Source organism: Phacochoerus africanus, chromosome 12 (assembly GCF_016906955.1).
Source record: "Phacochoerus africanus isolate WHEZ1 chromosome 12, ROS_Pafr_v1, whole genome shotgun sequence".
Classification (NCBI taxonomy): Eukaryota; Metazoa; Chordata; class Mammalia; order Artiodactyla; family Suidae; genus Phacochoerus; species Phacochoerus africanus.
The window spans coordinates 2,391,047-2,397,054 of NC_062555.1; the positions used below are offsets into that span (position 1 = coordinate 2,391,047).

General features: G+C 34.4%; 1 non-coding gene and 1 pseudogene across 1 annotated transcript; both read left to right on the plus strand.

Annotated features, from left to right (window-relative positions):
- The first annotated feature begins 1,163 nt into the window (after positions 1-1,163).
- On the plus strand, positions 1,164-2,073 carry LOC125112920 (olfactory receptor 4A47-like; annotated as a pseudogene).
- Positions 2,074-2,891: 818 nt separating this feature from the next.
- Positions 2,892-2,993, plus strand: LOC125113110 (U6 spliceosomal RNA). Its single transcript, XR_007131340.1, has one exon. It is a non-coding gene; the product is annotated as a U6 spliceosomal RNA (small nuclear RNA).
- Positions 2,994-6,008: the final 3,015 nt, after the last annotated feature.

Sequence of the window (6,008 nt, forward strand, 5' to 3'; positions counted from 1 at the left end):
TAAAATTTTGTGACCTCTGGGAGATTAATGAGATATCCTGAGCCTCCTTTTTTCAGCTATAAAATGGTCATTGCTGTTCTTATGAAAGTAAATGTTAAATATGACGCAGTAAATTGTGAGTGTTTGATTGGAATTCACTGTAAGAGTTTATAGCAGTTGAGTGATAAAATTAAAGAAGATTCAAAGAGAATCCTTTGGGCTGCTTCAAGATAACACATTGTTGGAGGGCAGAATAAAACTGTAGAGACTTGGCAGGAGGCCATTGCAGTAAGCCAGGAAAAATGTGGGTAGAAAATGACCAAATTGTGGTGTATTTTGAAGAGGATTTATTAAAAATATGAATAAGAAATATGAGAACATGAAAGGGAATGCAAAATGCTGTGATTTTTTTTGTCTGAGCGTTTATATTGAAGGTGGTACCATTTAATGATATGGGGAACACTTTTTTATTACAGAAATTTTTAAATTTTCTGTAATAACTACTAACTTTAAACCCAACTACAGTTGGCCAAAAATGAAGATGCTGTTTTTGCAAAAGTGAAAATAGTGTAGAGATAGGGGCTGGAGATACAAAACTGAACTGCTTCAGTATTTATTGATCAAGACAATGAGGGATATCCAAGACACTCAGAAAGAAGTCTAGTGGTTCTGTGACAATCTGGGCAGTGACCTATTCATAGTTTGATCAACTTACAAAGATTATGTAAAACATTTTAAGTGGGTCTCAAATATTACATACTTGAAACTGTATAAATTGTGTTTTTATGGAATTTCACCATCCTTTCTTGTTCATTCACTTTTCCTTAAAAACTCAGCTAAAGCATTGCTTCCTCCAGGAAGCCTTATCTGGTTCCAGCTTGAATTATATATTCCTATACTGTTATCCTTAGCCTTGCATCATTATTCTTGTAATGCACTTATTACACTGGCCTGGAGTTGTGTGATCCCTCAATATATGTCATGTTACAAAGGGGAGAGAACTGAGCCTCATCAACTTCATAATCACAATGACTATGACACATTGGATTCAAACAAATTCTTCATATTCATTGTTTTAATTGAATTGATAAAAGATAAAACTTATAATTCATTTTAAAGTTCCCCTCCCTTATTTTATAGATAAGCTGCATGTAATATGTGAAGTCATCCTCTTTACAGACTAGATGAAGCAAAGGAGCAATATAACTTATTTCATCCTCTTGGGGCTCACGCAGAATCCAAAAGAACAAAAAGCCCTTTTTGTTATATTCTTGCTCTTCTATATTGTTACTGTGGTGGGAAACCTGCTCATTATTATGACTATAACTCTCAGCAAGACCATGAACTCACCAATGTCCTTTTTTCTTGCTACTTTTTCATTTATGGATGTCACTTATTCCTCTTCATCTAGCCCGAGATTAATTTCAGACTTGCTCTTTGGGGAAAATATGATATCCTTTGAATCTTGCATGACTCAGCTGTTTATAGATCATTTTTTTGAGTGGATCAGAAGTCTTCCTTCTGTTAGTAATGGCCTATGACCGCTATGTGGCCATCTGTAAGCCCTTGCAATTTTTGGTTATCATGAGGCAAAAGGTGCATGTTGCACTACTGTTGCTGTCCTGTGTTGGAGGTTTTCTGCACTCAGTATTTCAATTAAATACTATTTATGGATTCCCATTCTGTGGCCCCAATGTCACTGATCATTTTGTGTGTGATATGTATCCCTTATTGGAACTCATTGGCACTGACACTTATTTCATTGGCCTTACAGTGGTGGCCAGTGGAGGAATGATCTGCATTATTGTGTTTCTGCTCTTACTTAACTCTTATAAAGTCATCTTGCACTCTCTAAAGAACCTGAGCCAGGAAGGGAGGTGGAAAGCCCTCCAGACCTGTGTTTCCCACATCACCGTGGTTGTCTGCTTCTTTGTTCCCTATATTTTCGTATATGTAAGACCTGCCAAGACCTGTCTCATTGACAAATCATTGAGTGTGTTTTTTACAGTCATAACCCCTATGTTAAACCCATTAATCTATAGTCTAATAAATTCTAAGATGACTAATGCTACGAAGAACCTCTGGAGAAAATAAAGGCAGATCAGGTATTAAGTAATTGCATTTTCTCTCATGAAGAAATTAATTTAACATAAGGGTATATTTCTTTGGAATGTAAAAGTCTTCATAAATATGATGCAAACTTTCCTTTCTCTGAAGGATTTATGATAATAAAATTAAGGTAAAAACTATATAGTTCATAAACAACTATAGTTTTTTTCTGCTAGAATGTAAACTCTATAATGTTTGTCACTTCACCTGGAGAGGTGGAATGCATTTACAGTAGGGAGTCAATAAATAACATATAATGTAATAGTCAATGAAATGTTTATACAGTTACACTAATTTTTAATAAATTTCTGAAGTTAGTTTCATTGCTTTATCATTCTTAATTTAATTTTTGGTCAGCATCTCAACCTTTATCTTCATTTTTTTTTGTACTAGATAAAATAGTTAATGATATCTGGACCATCCTCTTTATTCAATTTCATTTGCTTCACAGATGAAATTTTTAGTGTCATATATAATTTTTAATTCAAGATTGCAAATATTATGGATAAAAATAAATATTAAAATTGGAATGCAACAGAAGTAAAGAGTAGAATAAAACTCCTACATATCCCAAACTATTATGTCTTGGTACTTCCAGATTCAATGACTCTGCTTCTGATATACAACTAATAACTTGCAAGTACAAGCATGTTTTCATTTGTTCATGTGTTTATGTCTCTGTGTAAACATTGTACATTGCTCTGCTTAGCCCTCTGAAAATCTTTACATACTAGTGTATATATACCTAATTAATTCTCAGTTTCCTCCTACTGCTTTACTTCTTTATAAGGATACACTAAATTGTGCCCACTTTGGCAGCACATATACTAAAATTAGAATGATACAGAGATTAGCATGGCCCCTGTACAAGGATGACACAAATTCATGAAGCATTCCATATTAAAAAATATATACACTAAAAGTGATGTAACTGTAATAAGAAAGAACAAATACAAATCCATATTGGATCTACTTCTTTTACTTTAACCTTTGTATGCTATTGCTCTTCTAAAGATTAATCACTGAATGGAAGTTGTCTATACTTAAAATAAACATAACACATGGCCCATCTCCAGGAATCCTGCCTCTGGTGCCTGAGTATTAAGTTAAAATACTTTAGTTTAGCACCAGGAAACATCCTGTTTAGCTGTGAATTACTGCAGTAATAAACAAATTAACACATGCCCATGGAAATATGGCCAGAATGAGAAAATATTTGCAACAACTTCTTTTCCTCCACTGCCTCACCTCTCCCCACTTTTTTTTTTTTTCCTATAAATAAATGAGCATCCAAACCAAGGCAAGTTGTTTCTTTGGGACACTAGTCCTCCATATCCTCAGAGTGCTTGCTTTCCCAATAAAGTTTCTATTTCTATACCTAACATCTTGTCTCTCAATTTACAGCCCCGAGGTGGGGCAAGCAGTATGAACTTGAACTCAGTAACAAAAAATAGTTTTTATTATAATCTCAACTTTTTATTCACTTTAAGAGCCTAATTGTCTCAGTTTTCCTTTGTTGGTGTGGATTTTATATATATTCTATTTCATGTACATTTTTGAGAATTGGATGGCAAGTGTAGTATACAATAATGGTAAAGAACATTGTCTTTTTATTTTTTTTTTAATTTCCCTAATACATTTTTTTCCTACTGTACAGAATGGTGCATGACAACATTGTCTTTTTAAGGAAGATAGTTCTGAGTTCAAATCTTACCTAAGATACTAATAATGTAATCTTTGGCAAAACATAACTAACTTAAATTTTGGTAAATGTAGAATGATGGAGATATTGGCAATATCAGTTTAGAAATCTGTATAAGCTGTTAAGCAAACAAAATGCTCTTGAATATTAATTACTATGAAAAATTTATTATTACAGTCTTTTAAATGTAATAAAACTACACACCTGGCCAATAGCTTTCATATAAAATAGATAGTAATGTTTATAAATATATATAAATAAAAATATATTTCAGTCTAGCTTTAGGAAGGATTACCATTTTTTTTTGTCTTTTTAGGGCTGTGCCTAGACATAAGAAAGTTCCCAGGCTAGGGGTTGAATCAGAGCTGCAGTTGCCAACCTACACCACAGGCACACCAACTTCAGATCCTTAACCCACTGAGCGAGGCCAGGGCTTGAACCTGAGCCATCATGGATACTAGTCAAATACATACTGCTGAGGCATGATGGGAACTCCAGGAAGAATGATGCATTATTTCTCTTTGCCAGATGAGAAGAACACTGAAGTTCACTGGCCTCTTAAGTATTATTGCTATTGGACTAATTCCCTATCTTCTTGACAAAACTTGGATCTCTATTTTTTGTTCTCTGCTCCACATTATCTCTGTACTTCCAAAAACTTGATGTATTATAGCTGTGAGTCTAAATTCCCTGACAACAACTCTCCGAGGGGTCAAAAATCATTTTGCTGTGAACACTGGTTCTCTACAGCATGCAAGAAGTGCATGTAAAGACTCAAAATATAGGAAGTTATTCACAAGGAGTATAGAGTATGTGTTTTGTTCAACATCAATTATCCTGACAGTAGAAGAAAACATGGCCCAGAATAAATGCTTAATCAGTATTTACGAAATGAATAAACACCATACTCCCTATTAGGAGTAATTGCTTTTGTAAAAAAAGGACCCTTGTTAACTCTAATGCTTCTGACATAGATGGCATTCCATTCTTGGTGATAAATTGATATGGAGAATTTTATGTTTGTTTGGTACATGTGATGGTTCTCATCTAAAGACACTGAATCATGTCTGTGTAGTTGAAGTAGGAAGGATTTTGTGTATGCAATTAATTGGCTTAAAGATTCTTTGGAGAGAGTAGGTCACGGAGTCTAATCTGAACCACAACTAACAAGTTGCAGAAGCAAACCTGACAGGTCAATTTTGCTCAAGGAGATGATGTTCTGTTGATGCCAATTGTATCACCACCACCTAACATGGAAATCTTCTGCAACTTTCCTGACCCCAGAAGCACTCTGAGTCTCAGAACTTCTAATAATGGATATCCATTCAATGACTTCTAATAATGGATATCCATTCAATGACTTCCATAAATGCTCCTGGTTGTTGGAAACCAAATCATATATCTCCATCCAGTTACTAGGGGGGTCATAAATGTAGCTCTTTAGCTTTTAAATTTCAAAAGTGGATTCACATTTTGGAAACATATAGCATATGCATATGCATATTGTATTATATTCCTTAGAGTGGACATTAGAATCTCATAAAATGGGTTTTATTTATCTCATAGGGAGTTGTTTACTCTTACAAAATTTTAGAATGTCCGTGTTTCTACCTTGCAAGCAGGAAGAGAAGGAGAAACAAAAGACCAGGAGGCTTCTGGCTAGAGTGAAGTCGTGGATACAATAGAGAGATATTTGTATATTTATTAATTTTTAAGGAATACCTACTGCATAATAATTGTGCTTAGTGATGAAGTAGAAATACAAATAGATAGAATAGTTCTTCATCCTCTGGCACTAACAGAGTGCAGAGCAAGATTTGGAGGCCTTTCTCAAGGAGCTCTTCTACCTTAATTTTAAGGTATTAGAGGGATGCTATCCTTAACTAAAAAAAAATGCTTCTTTTGCATTACTCACTCCAATTTAAAGGAACATTAAGTGGAATTTCATTTCTTTACCAAGATCTATACGGCTCTGCAGAGTTCCTGCCTTGTCCACTTCTTCAGCATCAGTGTGTTCTATATTGTGCTATTTTTTCCCTTTCTATTTCCCTGGAGGAACAATGATATTTCAGTGTTTTGAATGTGCCAATTCCTTTTGAACACTGGAGCTTAACACAGTAAGTGCTTCAAAAGGGAGGAGCTTTTCAACTATTGGATCACAGCTAAGATACTACATTTCATAAAAAAAAAAAACTTTTCTGACTACATTAGCATCCAC